The sequence below is a fragment of the Peromyscus eremicus genome, chromosome X, assembly GCF_949786415.1.
Source record: "Peromyscus eremicus chromosome X, PerEre_H2_v1, whole genome shotgun sequence".
Lineage (NCBI taxonomy): Eukaryota > Metazoa > Chordata > Mammalia > Rodentia > Cricetidae > Peromyscus > Peromyscus eremicus.
The window spans coordinates 28368874-28392803 of NC_081439.1; the positions used below are offsets into that span (position 1 = coordinate 28368874).

The window sequence follows — 23930 nt, forward strand, 5'->3', positions numbered from 1 at the left end:
CTTTATATTCCATTTCCTTACAACTATTTTGTAAATTGAGCCTTTCACTGAATAAGAATGACAGTCCATCTCACTGGGACAAATTAATGAAGTTTCAAAACATTACTAATACCCTATTTTGGTGATTAACTATACAATGTAACATTTCTCAAGACAATTGTGTAATATACTTTGACTTCAAAAGTCATGAAAAAGATGGACATGCTGTGTACTACGGAAATGCAGTCCCAGCTAGGGAGATTGGGACAGGAGAATCACTGTGAGTTCAAGGCAAGCCTGTGCTACTTAGTGAGTCTGAGAATGGCCTGAGTGAACTCAGAGAACATTCAGTGTTCAACACTCTGAAAACAACTGAGATCTTGTCTCAGAGATCCACAGGGAGGGGAGAGTGCAAGCAAGCACTGGTGGGGGTGGGAGGGGGTGGAGGGGGTGGAGGTCGTGGTGGTGGTAGAGTGCTAATCTAGCATGTATACGTCCTAGATTCAACCCTCCCATACTGGAAAACAAACAATTCAGCCTTAGAAAACATCCTCCTTGAAAGACCTCAAATTAGAGACTCTATTTACCTGCGCCAGGTTAGAGGCCTTGACTTATGTGTTGTCGGATATTTGTACACTGTGTGAAGCTATATTGCTGTGATTTGGTTTAATAAAGAACTGAACAGCCAATAGCTAGGCAGGAGGTATAGGTGGGACTGCCAGGCAGAGAGAGAGGAAGTAGGAGATGAATCTATGCATGCAGGAGACCCCAGAAAACACAGAGAAGAAACAGGAGGTGTAAGATGGAAGAGAGGTAACACCATGTGATAGAACATAGATTAATAGAAATGGGTTAATCTGTTAGAAGAACTAGTTAGAGACAAGCTATAGGCCAAGATTTCATAATTAATAAGAAGTCTTGATATTATTTGGGAGCTGGCTGGCGGGACAGAAAAAGACTCATTACACATGTGTGTGTAGGTGAGTGTTGCAACTCTGGGGGAAAGGTATCCTGACTATTCCAGGAGTCAGGTGACACCTCAAGCTTCTAGGACAGCTCTGACAGCTGGAGCTGCAACAGGACAGCTCAGCTCTGGAAGGAAAGGAATCCTGACTGTTCAGGGGAATCAGGCAATAGCTTGAGCTGCTAGGATAGCTCAGCTCTGGAGGGAAAGGTATCCTGATTGTTCCGGAGTCAGGCTATACCTGGAGTTGGGGTGCGGTGGGGGATGGTCTCCCCACATTATATAGCAATCCTGTTCCTCTCCTGGAGAGCCACTACAGCTAAGCTTTGCTCAGCCCCCACTTAAGGGGGCTTCCTAGCAGAGCTCTGCTCCTTCTCCGGCCCAAGATGTTGCCTCTTTTGCTTCACTCTGTTAAAGGGGAAACCCCTGCAGGAATGTAGCTATGTCCTCCGGCTCTGAAAAGTTGTTACTTTTTTGCTTCACCTTGCTTAGTCCTCTAAGGGATGTCTCAGCAAGGTTCTCCTGTTCAGGTCCCCCTTTCTCAGCCCTGGCTAAGGGAATGTCTCTGCAAGTTTTTTTCTGCGCAGTTTACTAAGGGACATCTTACCAAGGTTCTTCTCTGCACCAGCAAATGAAGACGTTCACACCCAAGACTCTTTTGAGACTGAGATTTATTTGGGAAGGAGGAATCCAGGACAGTGGCTGCCTCTACCAGGGTGGGAAAGAACAGCCCACAGCTGAACAAGCAGGGTGGTTATATAGGATTTCTTAGGGACAGAGTTTCTCCAGGGAGAAGATTTTCTGTTCAGGGATTGATTAGTTTTTCCTGCTCAGGGATTGGTTACTTTCGTTGGTCAGGGGCAGAGATGGCTCTGATCTCAGAGCCAAACTGTGTTTCTTTCACTGGCCTTTCTTAGCTTTTTGGCTCTAATTCTAAGGCCAGGGCATATTTCTTTCACTGGCTCTGATTCTAGGAACAAAGTGTGTTTCTTTGGCACTGGTCTCAGAGTCAGGGCACATTTCTTTGGTTCTGGGTCTAGGGATAAAGTGTTTCTTTCTCTGGCTCAGGTCTCAGATCCAGGGTGTGTTTCTTTCATAGGTTCTGGGCTCCAGGGTCAGGGTGCTTGATTTCCTGCTCTGTAATTGGTTGGTTTCACTGGTCAGTTGACCAGGGGCAGAGATGGCTCTGATCTCAGAGCCAAACTGTGTTTCTTTCACGGGCCTTTCTTAGCTTTTTGACTCTAATTCTAAGGCCAGGGCATATTCCTTTCACTGGCTCTGATTCTAGGGACAAAGAGTGTTTCTTTGGTAATGGTCTCAGAGTCAGGGCATGATTCTTTGGTTCTGGGTTCAGGGATAAAGTGTTTCTTCCTCTGGCTCAGGTCCCAAATCTAGGCTGTACTTCTTTCCCTGATTCTGGGCTCCAGGGTCAGGGTGGGTTTCTTTAGCTGGCCCCTTTCCCCTACGGTGTGTGCATTCTACTCCATCCCTTTCACTTAATTAAACCCTATTCATCCTTCAGAGGAGTCTTCCCTTACCTCTTTTTCTTTTCCTTCTTCTTCTTCTTCTTCTTCTTCTTCTTCTTCTTCTTCTTCTTCTTCCTCTTCCTCCTCCTCCTCCTCCTCTTCTTCTTCTTCTTCTTTTTTAATTTTTGAGACAGGGTCTCATTATGTAACGTTGGCTGTCCTGGAACTTGCTCTGTAGACCAGCCTGGCCTTGAACTCACAAAGCTCTGCCTGCCTCTACCTCCCCAATGCTAAGAGTAAAGGTGTATGCCATCATGCACAGCTTTCCCTTAGCTCTTAATTTAGTCTTGCAATATGCATCCCTGATTTGTTTGTTCTTTTTTTTGCAACTTCAAATTTTAATTATTTAATATGTATTTTCTCCACAAGGCTTTAAACTTCAAGAGGGAAGAGACCTTGTTAATTGTTATTAACTGTTCTACCTTAGGGGGTACAACAGTATGCAGCATACAAAAGATGCTCAACAAATACTTGTTGAATGAATATATGAATGACACCAAGACAAGAATAAGTGCTTTAAAAGAAAATGCTTTAAAAACTTTCTCAAAGGCCTTGTCATAAACTCTTAGTCATCTGAAGAAGTAGAAAGAATTTTTAACACAAAGCTATGGCTCTTCCATAGGGCATGTTTTAACTAATGGTTTTGACATTTTCCTAAGAAACAAACTGTTCTTTATTTTTCCATGTTCATGAACAAACACACACACATGGTTGACAGGGAGGTAATGATGAGCAAAGAAAGCTTAAGGAACCTTTTCATAAGCCAAAAGTAGTTCTCTCATCTGGGTTATGTTGCCCATATTTCATTGGCAGATATTGTCATAGCTCTACCCCACATTGTGGGGTTGCCAAGGCAACCTATTAAAGAGTCATTCTAGAATTCTTCTCAAAAAGATCCAAACAAGGCCAGGGAAACCTAAGTAAGACCTGTAAACGTGATGATGGATTGTGTCCTGAACCTCCAGGTTGAAAGATTCCGCCACCGCTAAAATGAAGATCTAGGAGTCTAGCTTCCTTGAAATTGTGTGGAACATAAAACCTAGAGGGAATGGTAAGAGCCCTTAGTAGACAGATGCAGTGAGTGAGGCAAGGGACCATTTGAGCTTTTAATCTGCTTCCTCTCTGGTTAACTGGACCCAACTCTTGTGAACTTTATGTTTTAAGTATATGCTTTAATGTATATGTACAGGACAGAAATTGCATCATCTTGATAGGATGGAAAAAGTACCAACTAGCTACTAAATTACAAGACTTTGACTTTGGAGAATCTTTGTAACTTCTCTAGGCCTGCTTCTTTTTTAATATTTTAAATTGTGTGTGTGTGTGTGTGTGTGTGTGTGTGTGTGTGTGTCCGTGCGCGTGCACACGCTTGTGCATGAGCCCAAGTGCATGTGGGTCAGAGGACAATTTGTGGGAGTTAGCTGTCTCCTTTTACCATCTAGATCGTAGGAATCAAACTCAGGTCATCAGATTCGGCAGCATATGCCTTTACCCACAGAGCTCTAGGCCTGCTTCTTCACTCTTCTGAATTGGAGATGTCTGAGGGCTTTCCTGATGTCTGAAGGACCAGAGTAGCCTCACATCTCAGGTACAAGAATGTTGTCATGATGGTCTTGCAATGCTACCTTGATGTCTGTGCCTAAGTCACTTCTGCCTATTGTGTTCACATGAAAGGGACATGCCTTCCTGCATAAGCTCTGCTTCGATTTTGTCTTGGAATGGCAGGTTTGAGCTCCCACAGAAGGAAAATAAGAAGAAATAGGGAATTACCATCACTCTGCTATTGACTCATATTCTAGATGTCAAACTGAGATACGTGCAAAATGTAAGCACTTACAGGATAAAGGAACAGATTGTAGCAACACTTAAAATATCATAGCTCTTTAAATAAGAAGCAGTTCTGATAAGCTTACTTGGAGTTCAGGCAAAACACCCATGGACTCTGAAAATTGGAATTGTACGTTGCCAAGTAATGACTTCTGTGCTGAATTGTAGATAAAGGTAGGTGTCACTCACACGGTACTGAGAGTCTCCCTTGGCTGACAGATACCACTTGCCTCAGCCTATCTGCAGATTATTCTTTGTTAGCCTCCCTGTCTGCTCCTGCTCCTTCCTCCTCCTCCCTCCCTCCTCCTCCTCTTCTTCCTTCTCTCTCTCTCTCTCTCTCTCTCTCTCTCTCTCTCTCTCTCTCTCGTCTTGGTTCCCTAGTGTTCTGTTTTCACCCTATTATATCCATGCTCTTCACAGCCATCTTATTTTCCCTAAGTATTTCAGCTGTTATCTACAACCCATGAGCTCCTTATTCAGACCTAGTTACTTTCCTGGCCTTGAAACCTAGGCCTCTACTACCTATGGGACATGGAACAGTGAAGTCTCACCAGCACCCAAATCTAGTTATTATCTCTTAGACTGTAAGTTATACATGTTTGTCCACCCACCATTACACCCACAGCACCTGGCACATGGTGGACACTTAGTAAATACTGTTGGACAAATAATGAATCTGTATATTCCAAACTAGGAACCTTGGACTCCTCCATGATGTTTCTGTCTTCCTCACTTCCCGTCCTCACTTGTAGACTTGTGGGACTTGTTACACAAAACTCTTACATTTGACCCTTCCCTCCTCTTCATGCCCACAACTGGGGTTTTAATTCAGCCTCCTGGATTATTGCAGGAGCCTCATCATTGGTCTTCCTGCTGCCAGCTTTTTCCTGGTTCATCACCAGCTGACCCCCAGAGTGACAGTCCTAAAGCTTGAATTTAATCAGATTACCCTCAGGATCCCCTGGACTTAAACAGAGTGCAATCTGGCAGCTTCAAAATGAATCCAAACAGTTTATTCATGGTTTTGAGGAAAGGGAAATTACTGTATTTTGTTGATTCTAAGATGCATATTTTTTCACATTTTAGCATCTCTGATTTGGGAATGCCTTGAAACTGACAGTGTCATAGTTTGATTGCTGATGGGTTTCTTTCTTACTAGTACATAAAGTAGTGATGTACCCTGACATCTATGGCATCCCGATTGTGCTGAAATGTACTCATGTGGACATTTAAAAATAGAAGATCATGCATATAGAAGTATGCTTAGCTCTTCTTGAAAAAAAAATTGCATTAGGCAACACTGGGCCAAAATCTCTGGATGGTAGCCTGAGATGGAGCTGTTGGCAAGTAGCGGCTGCCTTATTTAGATAAAAAATTCTCTGCAGCGTCTGTAGTTTCTAGCCAGGCTGTTATCTACTCCAGCCCCATTAAACATCCTGAAATTACCTTGCCTGACCAGTAGGTTAATTCCATTTTTTTTTTTTGGCTGTGATTTATAAGAATGCTCACAGTTGTCACTAACCTACCTCCCCAGGTTAATGTCCCCACATTCTATACACATTTTATTCCTTAATCACAGGAAGAATTACATATTAAGATGCTTTCATGACCCTTGGGATGGCTTTCCTACCTTTTATGCTCCATGAAACATTTCCTGGCTTTCCCAGGCATAGCTAATTTCTTTGTGGACTCCAGTAGTATGTGGGCATATTTCTATGCTCATTTTTTTAAAATGTGTGCCTGCCCATGCCCTTCATCCTGCTGTGAGTATGTAGTGGAGAGCACCATAAATTGATTCATCATTGTCTCACTGTTTCATAGCTGGAACAGATCCAGCAAGTATCTGTTAGACGAGAAAAAGATGGGCTGCGCTCCTTGTGGTTTTCCTCTTCTTCTTCTTTTGCATTGAATTTTTTAAAAAAGATTTATTTATTTTGTTTTATGTGTATGGGTGTTTCGCCTGCATGCATGTATGTGTATCACATACACATGCCTAGTGTCCTTGGAGGTAAGAAGAAAGCATAGGATTCCCTGGAACTGGAGTTACACACAGTTGTGGGTCACTACGTAGGTGCTGGAAATTGAAGCCAGGTCCTCTATTAGAACAGCCAGTGTTCTAAACCACTGAGCTGCCTCTCCAGCCTGTTTTGTTTTGACTTTTTAAAATTCATTATATAGTTGAGGTTAGCCTTAAACTCCTGGTCTTGCGTCCACACTCTCTAATTGCTTGAATTACAGTCGTGTGTTACTCTGGCTGCCTACGTTGGTTGTTTTCAGTATTTGCTATCTGAACCTGTAGACAGGTTTTTGTGTGAGCCATTTGATTTCTCTAGAGGAACTGCTCTGGAGTAAAATTGTTGTCATATGGTAGGTATATGTTCAGCTTTATAAATAACTATCTGTGCTAGTTGGGTTTTTTGTCAACTTGACGCAAGCTTAGGTCATCAGGAAAGAGGGAAGAGAAAATCCCTGTCAGTTTAGCCTGCAGATTGCAAATTTGTGGGGCATTTTCTTGATTAATGATTGATGTAGGAGGGCCCGGTCCACTGAGACCAGTGCCATTCCTGGGAAGGTAGTCCTGAGTTATCTAAGCAAGTAGGCTGAGCAGACCATGGGAAGCTGTGTTCCTTTATTGTCTGTGTTTCAGTTCCTACCTCCAAGTTCCTGACCTGCTTTAGTCCCTACCTTGGCATCCTAATGTCATCCTGGCATTCACGCCATATAAACCCTTTTCTCCTCAAGCTGCTTTTGGTAATAGTGTTTATCACAGCAATAGAAAAGCTAACAGGTACACTACCTAACTCTTTTTCAGAGGATAATACCACTTTGCATTTCTACCAGCAAGGTACTAAAGTTTCAGTTATTTACCATTCTAGTCAGTTCTGGGCATTGTTAATATTTTAAAAAAATGAACCATACTAGTAGGTGAATAGTGTATCTTATTGGGGTCTAAATTTTAAGTTCTGATGCCTTGAATCCGGTCTGAAAGAACTGAAAGAGAAAACAAGGCAAACTCAGAGGCACTTCAAACTGATCTGTTGACTTAATCTACCTTTTACTACTTAATTTCCAGAGGAACAGACTAACATTTCGGTAACTGTGTTGGTTGGCTTTTATCAACTTAACACAAAACTACACATATCTGGGAAGAGGGAATCTTAATTGAGAAAATGCCTCCATTAGATTGGCCTGGAGGCATGTCTGTAAAACATTTTCTTTTTTGACTGGTGGTTGATGTGGGAGGGCCCAGCCCACTATGGGTGGTGCCATCTTGGGCTGGTGGTCCTGGGCAGTATGAAAAGCAGGCTGAGCAAGCCATGGGGAGTAAGACAATGAACAGCATTCCTCCACAGCCTCTGCTTCAGTTCTTGCCTCCAGGTTCCTGCTTGAGTTTCTGCCTTACCTTCCCCTGGTGATGAACCAATAAACCTTTTCCCCCACAATTTCCTTTTGGTCAGGGTATCACAGCAGTAGAGACCTAACTAAGACGTGACTGAAAGTAACACAAACTGATGATAACACTGTTTCTGTGGGTTAGGACTCAGGCACAGCTTATCCAGTCTTCTACTTCAGAAAGTGAGCTCTTGCAATCAAGGAGTTGGCTGAGGTGCAGTCATTTGAAGGCTTGATTGAAGAAGGACTCATTTTTAAGATCATTTAGTAGTTGGCAAGATTAAGTTTCTCAGGACCTGTTTGATTTTACATCCTTTTCCCACCCTAAGGTGGTACTGGTATCTGTCATTGACGGTAAAGTGTGTTTCTTAGAGGCAACAGAAAGCTAGATCCTGTTTTTATTAGGCCTTCAAGACAGGGCTCCCCAAATGACAGTGCTGATGGCCATATTTAGGGTGGTGGTCCAGGTCCCACAAGTGTTGTAGAATATTATTTTAAGGTGTGTTATCTTTGTTTATGTTGTATTTGTTTAACTCTGTGAAACTGTGTTGCTGTGCCTGTCTAAAACACTTGATGGTCTAATAAAGAACTCAATGGCCAACAGCAAAGCAGGAGAGAGAAATAGACAGGGCTGACAGTCAGAAATAATAAATAGGAGGAGAAATTTGTGAAAGAGGAAGAAGTAGCCAAAGAAGGAGGAAGACTCCAGGGGCCAGCCACCCAGCTACACAGCAAGCCACAGAGTAAGAGTAAGATTTACAGAAGTAAGAGAACAGGATAATTTAAGAAAAGCTAGCAAGCAACAAGCCAAAATAAGGCCAGGCATTTATAATTAAGAATAAGCCTCTGTATATGATTTATTTGGGAGCTGGGTGGTGGGCCTATCAAAAAAGAGTAAAAAACCAACAACAACACACCAGGGCCTGGCCCTACTAAGGAGACTTGGTTTTGCTAAGAATCAGAAACCGGAAGCATTTCTTGGAAAGCTCTTAATGGCTGACTGAGTACTCCTATTATCCATACCTGCACGCTTCTGACCACAACTGCCCCATCTCCTCTGTCTGACAGAGTCTCCATCCTGTGTAACCTGTGTTTACCTCTGTATTTGGCTCTGTGTTTCTTATGTAATAAGACTGTTTAGAAATTCGTCTGCAACTCCGTGCTAACCCACCTGGCTATTCTAGTATCTGAGATGCCGCCTCCCCCTATTTGTCCCTATATAACCCAACAAGATTTCCTAGCTGAGCACTGTCCTGTACTATCCGAGGAGACCCAGGAATTTTCTCTACTAAAGCTGCTATTTCTTTTCCAATGAGTTTGGCTATATTTGGTGGTTTCTTGTTGTGCCTACTTATGGCTTTCTGATCCAATCTGCTAGTCTGTGTCTTTTTATTGGGTAATTGAGATAGTTAATATTCAGAGTTATTATTGAATGATGAGTGTTAATTCTTATCCTTTTGTTGATTTTGTGGTGTTTCCTTTGACCTTTTTTTTTTTTTTGATTGACTTTCCTGGTATTGTTTATTTTTGTCTGTGACCTATTGGGTGTGTTTCTCCTCCTCTTCACACTAAAGTATTCCTTCAAGTATCCTCTATAGTGCTGCATTAATGGTCATAAATTCCTTTAATCTGTTTTTATCATTGGTTTTTATTTCTCCTTCAATTTTAATGGACAGTTTTGTTGGTTATAATAGTCTGGGTTGACAATTGTAATCTTTCAGAACTTGGAATACATCTTTCCAGGCCTTTTCGTCTTTAAAGATTTCTGTTAAATAATCATGTTATTCGGATGGGTCTGCCTTTATACAAATGACTTGATCATTCTTGCAACTTTCAATACCCATTCTTTATCCTGTGTTTTTAGTATTTTAACTATAATATATCATGATGTGGTGGTTTGAATGAGAATTATCTCCTTATGTCCATATGTTTGCAAACTTGGTGGAACTGTTTGGGAAGGGTTAAGAGGTGTGGCCTTGATGAGTGTGACAATCACTGGGAGTGGGCTTGAGTGTTTCAAAAGCCCAGGGTATTCCTAGTTAGTCCCCCCCCATGTTTCTGCTTCTTATTTGCTGATAAGGATATAAGCTCTCAGCAACAGCTCCAGCACCATACCAGCCTGCTTTCTGCCATGTTCCCCACCATGATGGTCATAGACTCATCCTCTGAAACTGTCAGCCTCAGTAAACTATTCTACAAGTTGCCTTGACCATGGTGTTTCTTCACAGCACTAGAAAAGTAATGATACATGAGGAATTTCTTTTCTGGCCCTGCCATTTGGAGTTCTCTAGGCCTCTTGTATTTAGATTGACATTTCTTTTTCTAAGTATGGAAAATTTTCTTCTATGATTTTACTGAAAATATATTCCATACCTTTCTGCATGGGAGTATTCTTTTCTATTTCTATGATGGTAATAGGATTATCGTGGTATCCAAAAGCTCTCCCATGTTCAGCTCACAGATTTTTATAAATTTGTTACTGTCTTTTACTGACTGATACAATTCCTTTACCTTGTCTTCCAACCTTGATACTCTCTTTTCCTCAAGGTCCATTCTATTGATAAATCTTGTATTGACCTCTTTATTTCATTCGTCTCTTTGCTTTTGTTTTCTTTGAGTTGTTGGAACAAAGTTATAATCATTCTTTTGAAATCTTTCTCTCTGAGAGTTCTTTGAAGTCATTCTCATTTGGGTCCATATTGTGGGATTAATAATTTTTGGAGGAGACATGTTTTCTTGGATTTTCATGTTTCTAGTTTGGACTGAGATTTGTACATTTGGAGTTAGTTGCTTGAATGGGAGTGTGGGGCTGGGGCTAATGGTCTTGGAACCATTACCTTTCAGTGTTAGGAACTAGGGGAACTGCAGAGGTGTGAACAATTGGTTTGAGGTAGAGGACTGCTTATAAGTCAGTACCAGGAGCTGGGCAGATAGGGAAAGTTTGAGTCCACTGGTTTGGGTGTGGGCATTACTTACATATTGGTATTGGAAACTGGGTTGCCCGAGTAGTGTGGGCAGAGTTGTTGGTGCCAGGGGCCTTTACCTACTGTGGGGTTGTGGCTCAGTGGACCAGGAATGTAAAGTGAATGGTTGGGTCTCAGGAGGGCCCTTACCTGTCAGTGGCAAGAGCTCTTTTAATTACTTCCTGTAATTAAATACTAATCAAATATGACCTCTCCCTTGTCTTTTGCAGTCTCCTTGTTTGTTCAATACCTAGAATTCATCCTTAGAGATATGCTTGAGCCATTTTATTTATTTAAATACAATTACTTGATATTCCTTTAGTCTCTTCAAAAGAAAGCAGGCCCTTTATATAAAAATTCTTTGTGTTTTTGGATAAATTAACCCTGTTGCAGTAAATTTTTTCTGAGGATGGACCTATGATATAGACATTTATGTTTATTTACAGCTAGACTACTAAAGTCACATTTTGTATACATAATTAAATGCACATGGAAATAAAAAATTAGTGATAAAGAAAACGGATAAAGACATGTTTTAATATTTTGTTTTCTACTAACAGATCTCTGTGCATTTGTTGGGAAAAGCACCCCAATTAGGAAACTACTAGGAATCAGGATGTATTAATTGGGTGTGATTGCATACTACTGTGGCCCCAGAATTAGAAGGATAGTTCCTAGTTACTAGGGTTGGGAAGCCTGTCCTGACTTCTCATCACTTTGGTGCTATTGAACTTGAAGGTAACAGGGACCATGAGTAGATAGACTCCTTCAACACTCCCAGCTAAGCAGATATGTGAATGTTGTTATGTCTCAGTCTATTCAAACCTGTTGCTGTGCCTAGATGCTACCATATTCCTCAGGGTGTGTCATGATTAATAAAGGCAGATACCTATTAGAAGTACTTTGCCTTGGCAGAAATTAGAGCTGTGGCCAGTTCCAAGAAGTGAAATAAGAGAGCTTTTCCTGCAATGCCCCCTCTTGCCTCTGCTGTTAGCCAACATTTTCTATTCCCTTCTGTCTTTTTGGAGTTTGTTACTACCATCCAACTAACCAAATATCCTAGCTTGGGGTCCCTCAGTAGCAGAGCCTGAAACCAACATTTTAGGATAATAAATTTGTTTTTTGTGGGCTTTTTTTAGGGTGCAGTCCCTCCATGTAGCCCTGGCTGTTCTAGAACTCACTATGTAGACCAGGCTGGCCATGAACTTACAGAGATCTGCTTCTCTGCATCTCAAATTCTGGGTTTAAAGTTTTGTGTGTGTGTGCAAGCCACTATGCCTGTCTAAGAAGTTTAGTTGTAAGGTGAAAGGAAAGCCAGGAGGGGAGTGGAGAAGTGAGAAGAGGGAGACAGTGAAGAGCCAGTTCCTCCTGTAGAGATGGACACGATATTTTTTCTATTATTATTATCAAGAATGCAGTTCATGCCAGGCGGTGGTGGCACATACGTTTAATCCCAGCACTTGGGAGGCAGAGGCAGGCAGATCTCTGTGAGTTCGAGGCCAGCCTGGGCTACAGAGTGAGTTCCAGGAAAGGCTCCAAAGCTACACAGAGAAACTCATTGCTAAGTGTTGTAGAATGTGCATGTTTGTGAGAACAGTCAACTTTTTTTTTTAATTCTATGTGTTTTTCATATCATGTATCTTGATCCCATTTATTCCCATCCCTTTGTATCCGCCCTCCGCCCCTGCACCCCTCCCCCACCCCCGGATAAAACAAAATTCAAGAGAAAAAAGGAAATAAAAAGGGGAAGAAATTAAAAATCTCGTCACGGAAGCTGCAGTGCCACCCAACAAGTCACGCTACATACCCCTTTGTCCATACATCTCTACTTGCAAGTGTTCATTCATTGCAAAGAGTCATTGGTCTGGTTCGAGGCATCTGGTCTCCACTACACTGTCAATGCTGGGCCTCCACTAGGACTCTTCCTGGACATCCCGCTGCTGCCCTGTGTTGTGGAGATCCTGCAGCTTTGGGTCTGTGGGTCAGGTCCTATCATGTGCTTCAGCAGATCATAGATGGGGTGGATGTTGGGGCAGGCCAAGTCACAATCCTGGGTCTGGGCCTAGGCAGCTGCAGGGTTGGTCCACCAGATGGGAAATGGGGACAACTCTCCCATGGTCACAACTTTGGGGCTGGCTCACCCACACCTGCACTAACAGCGTTGACTCTATTGTGCTGCCCTGGTGAGGTGCAGGGACTGCTCTCCCAACTGTTGCAGCTGGTGGGGAGCAGGGACAGTTCTCTTGCACTTATGACTAGAAGGCCAGCTCTTCTACCTGCCCCAGGTGTTGATGGGGGGTGGGGGAGCACTTCTCCCCTGCCCATGTCACCACCACCAGATAGGTAGTGGAGACAGTTCTCCCATGGTCACATTTTCGGGGCTGGCTCTCTTATTCTCACTTCTTCTAAGTTCTTCTCAGTCTTCAGGTCATGTGTCTCTTCTTTTAGAAAGCCTTCTCACATCCCCCTCTATGGGTTTTTTGTGCCCCTGAAGTGCCCTGTATTTGTCCTATTAGGTATTCTATCTTACCATATCACTTTATTTATTGATGTAATATTGCTTTTGTGCCCCTCACCATTAGAGGTACCTGAAGTTCATAAAACAGTAAGGAGGATTTTTGTTTGTAAATTTATGCCATTTCTCATCTACTTATGTGTTTGTTCCACCAAATACTGTATTTTAGTTACCATCTGTGTCCTTTCCTTCAGCATAATTGAGTGAACTAGCTCCCTCTGTGTCTGTCTGTCTGTCTTTTGAGAGGGAGTCTCATGTTGTCTAGGCTTTCCTGGGGACTCACTATGTATACAGGATGCTCTTAAACTCCCAACTCCCTGCCTTCACCTCCCAATCATATGGTGTGTATCACTATGTCCAGCTCTCCATCCCATTTGGATGTTTTTGTTGCCTGTGCTTTTGGCATCACATCTATGAAATCTCTGTCAAGATTAAAATCTTGAAACTTTTGTTGTTATTCCAAGAAGTTCTTCTTTATTTTCTTCTTACGAATTTTATGGACACAAGTCTTTCATTTAAGATTTTAATCCACTTTGAGTTGACTTTTTGTGTATAGTGTAAGATAGAGATCCAATCTGATTCTTGTGCGTATGTATATTCAATCTCCCCAGCACTGATTAATTGGAGACTATCACTTGTTGTTGTTGTTGTTTGAGACAAGTTCTCACTTGTATCACTTGTAGCTTTGGCTAGTTTGGGACTCACTGTTTAGAACAGGCTAGCCTCAAAACCACAGATATCTGCCTACCTGTGCCTTCCAAACTCTGGGATTATGGGCATGCACCACCAAGCCTGACTCGCTATCACGTTAAAATGATACCATTGTTTGATGGAATAATCTTTGTTAGTAGTGATTTACATTCAGAGCTTGAAAGGTATCATTCCATGCTTTCTGGATTTGGGGTTTTATGATGAAAGGCCAGATGTTTCTCTGATAGGTCTGCTTTTATGAATTTTCTTTTGTGGCCTTTAACTATTTATTGTGTCACTTTAGCATCATGGATAGTGTGCTGGTTGGATATATCCCTAGAAATATCTGGGGAGAGGGAATCTTAATTGAGTAATGCCCCCATTAGATTGGCTTGTGTATTTTCTAGATTGATGATTGATATGGGATGGCCCAGCCCACCTTGGGTGGTACCACCCCTGGAAAGTGGTACTGAGTTGTACAAAGCAGCAGACTGAGCAGAGCAAGCCATAAGGAGCACCCCCTCCATGGCCTCTGCATCCACTGCTGCCTCCAGGATCCTGCCCTGTTTGAGTTCCTGTCCTGACCACCTTCAATGATGGACTGTAATCTCAAATGTAAGTGGAAATGTATCCTTTCCTCTTCAAGTTGCTTTTAGTCATGCTGTTTTACCACAACAATAGAAATCCTAACTAAGACAGACATTCTTCTCTGGCCATGCCTATTTAGGGTTTTAAATATCCACAGACTTAGGAAATTTTATACGATGATTTCATTGAATAGATTGTCTATTTCTTTAGCTTTTACCTCAGTTCCTTTTTCTACTTCATGTCTGGCTTCTTTCTTTTTCTCATGTCCCGGGGTTCTTGATCATTGTAGTCACATTTGTTTATTTTTCTTTGTCAATGTGTTAATGCAATATTTCCTTGCCATTGTCTTCTATCTCTAATATTCTTTTTGACATTTTTATCTAGCCTATTAGTGATGCTTCCCATTGTAATTTTGCTTGGTAAATTGAGTTTCAATTTTCAATATTACCTCCAAGCTCATTTTTCCTTGATGAAATTTTCATCCATGTTTCTTTCTCTTTTTCTTTTAGTTACTTCTAGTTTCTTTTTCTTGTGTCTTAGTTACTTTCTATTGATGTGGTAAAACACCATACCTAAGGAAACTTACAAAAGTAAACACTTAATTGGGCTTATAATTTCAGAGGATTAGTGCCCATGCTGGCAGAGCAAAGGCAGGACAGCAGGAACAGCTGAGAGCATTCATCTTGATCCACAAACAGGAAGCAAAAAGAGAAAACTGGGAATGGTGCCAGTCTACCCCGAGGGTCATACCTCCTCAACAAAGCCACGCCTCTTATTTTTTCCCAAACCGTTTCAAACTTATGAGTCTATGGGGACCATGTTAATTCAAACCACCACAATTGCTGACTTACCTATCCATGTCTTGAACTGACTTCTTTACCTAACTCATCTAGTTTCCTCTTTGAAATAATTGATCAATTTTTTTTTGGAAACAGAGTCTTACCATATAACTTTGGCTGTCCTAGAACTCATTATGTAGAACAGGGTGGCCTCAAACTCACAGAGATCCTCCTGCCTCCGCTGCCAAAGCTCTAGGATTAAAAAGTGTATGTTCCCACACTCAGCATCATTGATTAATTATATAAAACAGACTTTTGAATGTTTTGTTCAGTATATCAACCATTTCAGTATCTTTGGATTCAATAATGATTTTTGGAGGGATCAGGTTGTATACTTTTTCTTATTGTTTTTCTGTGTTGTGATTTGTGCATGTGTTGGCTTGAGTACTTTATCTAGCTTTTTTGGAAATAGTACTAGTGAGAAACCTAGAAATTTCTTTTTTTTTCCTCCCAGTATTGAGATTCAACCTAGCTATTCATGCATGCCAGGTAAGCACTCTACCTCTGTACTGTATCCTCAGCTGTTTTGAGACAGAATATCTCAGTAAGTTGCCCAGGTTAGCCTTCAGCTTACTCTGTAGGCCAGGCAGACTTTGACCATTTTCTTAACTCAGCCTACAAAAACTGCTCGGAATACTGGTTTGTGCCATCAGGCCTGGCTAGCAATCTACTCTCTCTTAAAAATCTTTTCAATCAAAATATAATTACAAAGAAGTCAAGCTTTCCCTCTTTGCAGATGACATGATAGTATACTTGAGTGACCCCAAAGATTCAACCAAGGAACTGATATAGCTTATAAACACCTTCAGCAACATAGCAGGATACAAGATCAACTCAAAAAAATCAGTAGCCCTCCTATATACAATTGACAAACAGGCTGAGAAGGAAATCAGAGATACATCACCCTTTACAATAGCCACAAATGATATAAAATACCTTGGGGTAACTCTAACTAAGCAATTGAAGGACCTATATGACAAGAACTTTAAGTCCCTGAAAAAAGGAATTGAAGATGTCAGAAAATGGAAAGATCTCCCATGCTCATGGATAGGTAGGATTAACAGTAAAAATGGGAATCTTACCAAAAGCAATCTATAGATTCAATGCAATCCCCATCAAAATACTAACACAATTCTTCACAGACCTGGAAAGAATAATACTCAACTTCATATGGAAAAACAAAAAACCCAGGATAGCCAAAAGAATCCTGTACAATAACACAACCTCTGGAGGCATCACGATCCCTGACCTCAAGCTCTACTATAGAGCTACAGTAATAAAAACAGCTTGGTACTAGCATAAAAACCGACATGTGGACCAATGGAATCGAATTGAAGACCCTGACATTAATCCGCACACCTATGAACATATAATTTTTGACAAAGAAGCTAAAACTGTACAATGGAAAAAAGAAAGCATCTTCAACAAATGGTGCTGGCATAACTGGGTATCAATGTGTAGAAGGCTGAAAATAGATCCATATCTGTCACCATGCACAAACTTAAGTCCAAGTGGATCAAAGACCTCAACATAAATCCAGTTACTCTGAACCTGATAGAAGAGAAAATAGGAAGTAGTCTTGAATGCATTGGCATAGGAGATCACTTCCTAAATAGAACACCAGTAGCACAGACACTGAGAGAAACAATCAATCAATGGGACCTCTTGAAAGTGAGAAGCTTTTGTAGAGCAAAGGATACGGTCAACAAGGCAAAGCGACAGCCTACAGAATGGGAAAAGGTCTTCACCAACCCCACATCTGACAGAGGGCTGATATCCAGAATATATAAAGAACTCAAGAAATTAGTCATCAAAATGCCCAACAGTCCAATTAAAAATGGGCTATAGAACTAAACAGAGAATTCTCAACAGAGGAAGCTCAAATGGCTGAAAGACATTTAAGGAATTGCTCAACATCCCTAATCATCAGGGAAATGCAAATCAAAACGACTCTGAGATACAACCTTACATCTGTTGGAATGGCTAAGATCAAAAACACTGGAGACAGCTTATGCTGGAGAGGATCTGGAGTTAGGGGAACTCTCTTCCACTGCTGGTGGGAATGCAAGCTTGTACAATCACTTTGGAAATCAATATGGTGCTTTCTTAGAAAATTGGGAATCCATCTCCCCCAAGACCCAGCTATACCACTCTTGGGCATATACCCAAGCAATGCTCAATCATACCACAAGGGCACTTGCTCAGCTATGTTCATATCAGCATTGTTTGTAATAGCCAGAACATGGAAACAACCTAGATGCCCTTCAACTGAAGAATGGATAAATAAAATGTGGTACATATACACAACAGACTACTACTCAGCAGAAAAAAATAATGACATCATGAGGTTTGCAGGCAAATGGATGAATCTATAAAAAAATCATCCTGAGTGAGGTAACCCAGACTCAGAAAGACAAACATGGTATGTACTTACTCATTGGAGGATACTAGATGTAAAACAAAGATGACTAGACTGCTAATCACAACTCTAGGGAGGCTACCTAGAAAACAGGACCCTAAGAAATACACAGGGATTGCCCAATGACAGAAATGGATGAAATCTACATGAACAACCTGGACGTGAGTGGGAGTAATGAAGGGCAAAGTTCGAGGGAAAGAGAGCTTAGGGGAGCGGGAGATCCCAGCTGGTTCAAGAACAGAGAGGGAGAACAAGAAATAAGAGACCATGATAAATGAAGACCACATGAGAATAGGAAGAAGCAAAGTGCTAGAGAGGTCCACAGAGATCCACAAAGATACCTCCACAATAGACTACTGGCAATGGTTGAGAGAAAGCCCAAACTGACCTACTCTGGTGATAGGATGGCCAAACACCCTAATTGTCGTGCTAGAAATCTCATCCAATGACTGAGGGAACCGGATGCAGAGATCCATGGCCAGGCCCCAGGTGGAGCTCCAGGAGTCCAATTGGCGAGAAAGAGGAGGATTTGTATGAGCGAGAATTGTTGAGACCAAGATTGAAAAAAAGCACAGGGACAAATAGCCAAACGAATGGAAACACATGAACTATGAACCAATAGCTGAGGAGCCCCCAACTGGATCAGGCCCTCTGGATAAGTGAGACAGTTGATTAGCTTGATCTGTTTGGGAGGCATCCAGGCAGAGGGACCGGGTCCTGTCAGTGCATGAGCTGGCTGTTTGGAACCTGGGGCTTATGCAGGGACACTTTGCTCAGCCTGGGAGGAGGGGACTGGACCTGCCTGGACAGAAACTACCAGGTTGAACTCAATCCCCAGGGGAGTCTTTGCCCTGGAGGAGATGGAAATGGGGGGTGGGCTGGGGGGAAGGTGGGGGGGGGGCCGGCAGGGGGGAGAACAAGGGAACCCGTGGCTGATATGTAAAATTAAATTAAATTATAAAATAAAAAATATATAATTACATAATTTTCTCCCTTCCATTTCCTCCCTCTAACCCTGCTCATTCCCTCTCCTCTGTTCCTCTCAAATCTACTGCCTCTTTTTCTTTATTTTGTTACATATGTGTGTATACACAAATATATGTATATGTGCATAAAGGACCACTTGGGGCAAAGGCAAACTGCCTCTATATGAGGTTTCCGTCCCCTCCCCTCTTGGGAGTTATGCTGGGAGCCATGTGGTGGTCACTCATTTTCCTTTTCTGTTTCTCCAAACTCTTCAGCTGCCCTAATTATCCTATTTGTGATTTCTCATGTCTGTTCTCTGTCACCCTGATTGTGCTCATTTACTCCTCCCATGGAGGCAGCTTCTAATCTCCTATCCTACCTTAGAAGTCACCCTATGTCTTTTTTTAAATTATATTAAAGATATAGCTAATCTAATTCATGGTGCAGAGGCTGGCTGTTAAATTAACCATCCGAGTTCTTTTCCTTCTTTCTGTGATTAAACAAATAATTATTGAGTACCTCTTGTGTATCCAAGCCTATGGATGCCAAGAGGACTAGCATGAATTCTTTCTCTTTAGGGTTTAATTTGTAAAGGACAAATTAGAGCACACTTTGGGAAGCTCTGTGATTGGACACGCCCATGGCTTTTCGAGACAAGAGACAGAATGACTAATTCCCCTTTGGTGATTCAGAGAAGGCTTCACACAGAGGAGGTGACATCTGAACAACTACATCTAGACATAGCCATCATTTACTCACTGTGGATCCAACAGGCACTTGGCTGGAAAGCTGCCCATGGAGCTACATGGTCCACAATTTTGCGGGGGAGCCTGGGTAATTATGCTATCATTTACAATGTGTGTGGCAGCCTCATCAGATCCTAGCTTTGGCATTCCTGCCATGAAAACCTGTATGGTTGTAGTGCCTCATAAGGAGACTCTCTGGTAATATTAAATATGCTAATAAAATACAGAAACTTCAGACTGCCTTCCCAGTTATTTTTGAAGTGACTCCATTAGATTAAATAGCAAACTAGTCACTATTTTGCTAACTCTCCTGTGGCTCTCAATTGTAGAAAGATATTGGACTAAAGAGCAGTTTGGGGAGGGTTACGAAATGGTTATATCCAGAGTCCTGTCAATCTTGGTTGCCAAAGCCTAAAGACACTTAAGTGTGAAAACATATACTGATGTAACCACCTCGTGAGAGTTTGAGAGAAAAATTGCTGGTGATGTAGCCTGAAGCCAGCATGAGTCTTGGGAATAGAGTCTCTGGGAACAAGGGCCTTGAATTGTTCCAGAAGGTAGATGAGCTGCTGCCGTTGGCATCTGTTAATGATATTGTTGCTTGAGGTTTCACGTGTGCCTTCCACCTCTTCCTTCTAAAACCCACCCTGCAGAACTACAGATCGATTTTCTGTTTCCTTTTTGATAATAAGGAGACTGTGTCTCTTTCATAGGTAGGTTCTCTAAAAAGGAGCTAATTGAACAGCTGAAGCAATATAAAGATCATATGAAATAGTGTTTGAGTGTTCTCAAATGCATTTCCTTTAAACTCACGTCTTTCTAGTCTTAAGGAATATTTTCCTACTTCTTTCTCCTAATTACATACAAATTATATCAATGCTTCCTAAAATTCACCTTCATTGGACACAAAGAACAATTTTTCTGCCCTTATTTACTGAATTTCTCTTTTCTCTTTTATGCTGATGTGGCTTGCCTTTGCAAACAGCAGTCTGGTCCTGCCTGGATGGAGTATGGTCCCCTTGGAAGTAGTCATGTGACTGCAGATTGCAGACCATTACTTGGGCACGCCCTATTATGTCCAGGCCAGTAACAGCAGGGTTGTGGCAGACAGCCACGCCTTAGAGGCTTGATCAGCTTCCCCAGGGTGTGTATATCCTGGCTTTTCTTCCACACTGAAAGGCACAGTAGTTTGGGCCTTCTCTAGCTATTGCTCATTCTCTCTCTCTCTCTCTCTCTCTCTCTCTCTCTCTCTCTCTCTCTCTCTCTCTCTCTCTCTCTCTCTGTCTCTGTGGTTATTTAAGCAAGAACTTTCCGTCCAAAGATGTGAAGTGTGGTTTTGTGTGTACACGTGTGAGGGGCGCTCCAGAGAGTTCTAAAACTGTACCTCTTTCTTTTCAGACCTCTGAATTATTTCACACACAAGGCTTTTCTCATCTTTGCTTCTCCCAAAACACCTGGAGTGAGGAAAACTTCTACACTGGTCAAGCAGAAGATACAGGTAATATTTTTTTTGTACTTAGGCATTATGGGTCAGTGAAATCATATACTATAAACATATCTCATCTGGAAAGAGGGAATATGTACTCCTTACAGTTTGTTTTATGGTTTTGTAATTTCTCAGGGTGATTTTTTTTCAGCATTGCTGTTTGTAAAGCAAGTAGCATCATTTAAAAAGAATATGCAGATGACTTTGCACTCTGAAGAGTTGTGGTCTATTCCAAATGAATTTGATTTTTGGAAAAACTCTATGGTTTCCTTGGGTGAAGGCTAAGAAATGAGGAAGAGATAAATGAGGGAAGAACCTTCCAGGCAGGTCCTTCATGGAGTATTTTCCACATTCCTCTATACAATTTCATGTGTAGAATTTTCCCTTTCTCTCCTTTGTCCTCATATAATCTTAGTAGACCACCACATTTCTATCTGTGTGTTAAGAATTGGTACTAGTACCTTGTAGTGGTCAAGAATTCTGTTTACTGATTTAGTTCTTATATAGAATGATAGACCAGATCCTGAAACCAAGACCTAGCTATCCTTTAGTAGGCTTGTATTTCATTTTTTTGGTTTGTTTTCCAGACACAGTCTCACTTTATAACTCAGATTAGCCTGGACGTTCCACTGTAGCTTGGGCTAGCCTGGAGCTTCAGGTGATTCTCTGAAGTTCAGGGATTCTAATGTGAACCACCATGTCCAGTGTAGGTCTACTCTTCCCACCTCACTATGCTCCCTGCCTGCCTCTTTGCCATGGCTTATGTAGAACACTCTGGCTTTAAACTTTCTGTGTTACTGAAGCTGTTTGCAAACTCCTGATCCTCCTGCCTCCACCTCCCAAGTGCCAGGATCATAGGTATGGGCCACCATGCCCAGCTATCACTCTTTAATGACTGCTAAGAGGTTTTAGTGTTGCCACCAATAACCTGTGCCAGGGAATGTGGTATTTAGTTTTGAGCCTTATTTTCTTCGTAACATGGAATGATGATGATACTACCTTGAAGATGTGTTGAAAATTCACTAGAATACTCTAACCATAAAGCACCACTGGGTGAGTATATAGTAGTGATCTTAGCTACTATCATTACTGTTAGAATAGCATTGTTTCAGAACTTAGCACCCTGGTGGGGACTAGGAGAGCCCATTTCTTTGTGAATCTTCAGTTATCCCAGATTCCCTAGCTACCCCTGGGGGTTTAGCCTCTGAGAGACCCCAAACAAGTCATTCTGAAGGAAGTGAGGTGAGCAATCACAGTGGGTACCTGCACACACAGCCCCTCCTAACTTTACACCCACTAAGAAGGGCTGCTCTTTGTTCGAGCCGGTTCTGTATTCCTTCCGGAAGCTCTTCACTAAGTACTGAGTACATGTCCCATCAGGTGAAGTGCTCTTACCCAGTTTTCTTACGCACAATCTGAGCTATAGGGGTTTTAAGGACAAGCTGAATTCAAATTCTAGTTTGTCAGACTCTAAAACCAAGGCTCCCTGAGCCAGCATTAAGCAGTTAGGAACAACAGTTTTTTGTTTGTTTGTTTGTTCATTTGTTCGTTTGTTTGTTTGTTTGTTTGTTTTGTGAGATGCTTTCCCTCAAGAGTTCTTTGGAAAACAGTGGATTGCTTAGAGATTCACAATGCCTATTATTGTGAGAAGTCCTACAGTAAGGAAACCTGTTCAACCTGCCCTTTCCTGAACTTCTCAGATGGGGGGACCTTGGCCTCACCTGTATCTCTAGAATCATAAACTACAGAGACGGTCCAACTTTGGACAACATGCTGCCAGTGCAAGCTGCTGCCTGGCTGTAATAATTTCAGATGCACCAACAGGTACTTTCAGGCATTTGACAGTTGATAGAAGTTTTCTTATTTTTTTTCTACCGTTTCATCTGATGGGATCAAGGAAGAATTACCACGTCAGTCTTACATGTCTTTCCTTGTTCATTTAAGACCCTGGACACAGGCAAATTCTTGGTAGAAGAAAGCTGTGCAAAGGACGTACTTAGTGGCATCTGATGGCCATTTCTCTACCCCACCCTATCTCCATTAAGTATGTTTAGGCCATAGACAGCAGGCTCAGAACTGCCGTTGCAGCAAGTGCCAATAAAAATGCACGGCCTGATGAGGCACCTGTCCCTCTTTCTTCCCAGAGAATGTCTACTCATTTCATGGAGGATGAATGACACCTTCCTGCCGAATTCCCACTATGCTGGTGAGGAAGGACTTGAGGACAGAGTCGGGTTCCGGATTTTACTTCTGTAGGGCCAGAGCTTGTGTAGTAATTGTTCACAAAACCAACACCTTTAGGAAAAGCTGAATTTTTGACATGGGGAGCTGCAAAGCTGACATCTAAGGCATTGTCAGAAGTGGACTTCTATCAGGGTGGCTGAGCCACGGTGTGGGAGTTGGATAGAGATGCACTTTGTAATAAAAAGAATGCTAAGACGGAATAAGAGCAAGCTGAGGAGGCTGGGCTGACACTTGGAAAGCCCCTAGAGCTGGAGGTGAAGATGCTGCCTCCAGGGGCCATCTTTTGTTCTCTGCACAGTTTCAGCTCTGCAGTTACAGTGGTAAAGTGAGAAGAATGAACACCATCCAGCAGTTCCCCCCTCCAGACCTCCCCTGGATACACTGTACAAACCTTCTAATAGAACCCTTTCCTTTTACAGATTGTCCACCAGTGGCCGATGACTCACTATTTTATGTTTGTTCTTTAAAACCATCCGTGGTATGGTTTTAGAGAAATTTTCATGATACAACGTGTCAACTCGAGCAGGGCTTTAGGAAGCCCTGAGAAACCCATGGCGCCCTGAGCCCGAGAGCTCCTCAGGGAATCGCTTCTTCAGGCTTTGTTAGTGCGTTAAGTGCTCTGCTAATGCTGGCAGAGGGTGGGGCTAGAAGCAGCTTAGGCTGCACTGAGGAGTGGGAAATCTCTCCATCATCTTTATCAGCTATACAGTCGGAGGTGTCCTCAGAGGCACATGGGCACGGCTCACAAATTATTTCCCCCTCTGCTTCAAAGTCTAGGTTGGGCA

The 23930-nt window shown here is 42.1% G+C and overlaps 1 protein-coding gene across 2 annotated transcripts in view; it reads left to right on the forward strand.

Moving 5' to 3' along the window:
• Positions 1-3373: 3373 nt before the first annotated feature.
• The window catches only part of Ppef1 (protein phosphatase with EF-hand domain 1), a 126262-nt gene continuing 105705 nt past the window's right edge, over positions 3374-23930 (forward strand). For both annotated transcript variants that reach the window (XM_059251016.1, XM_059251017.1), the window contains exons 1-2: positions 3374-3520; positions 20814-20913. The gene's annotated coding sequence lies outside the window, so the exon portion shown is untranslated. The remainder of the gene's footprint in view (positions 3521-20813; positions 20914-23930) is intronic.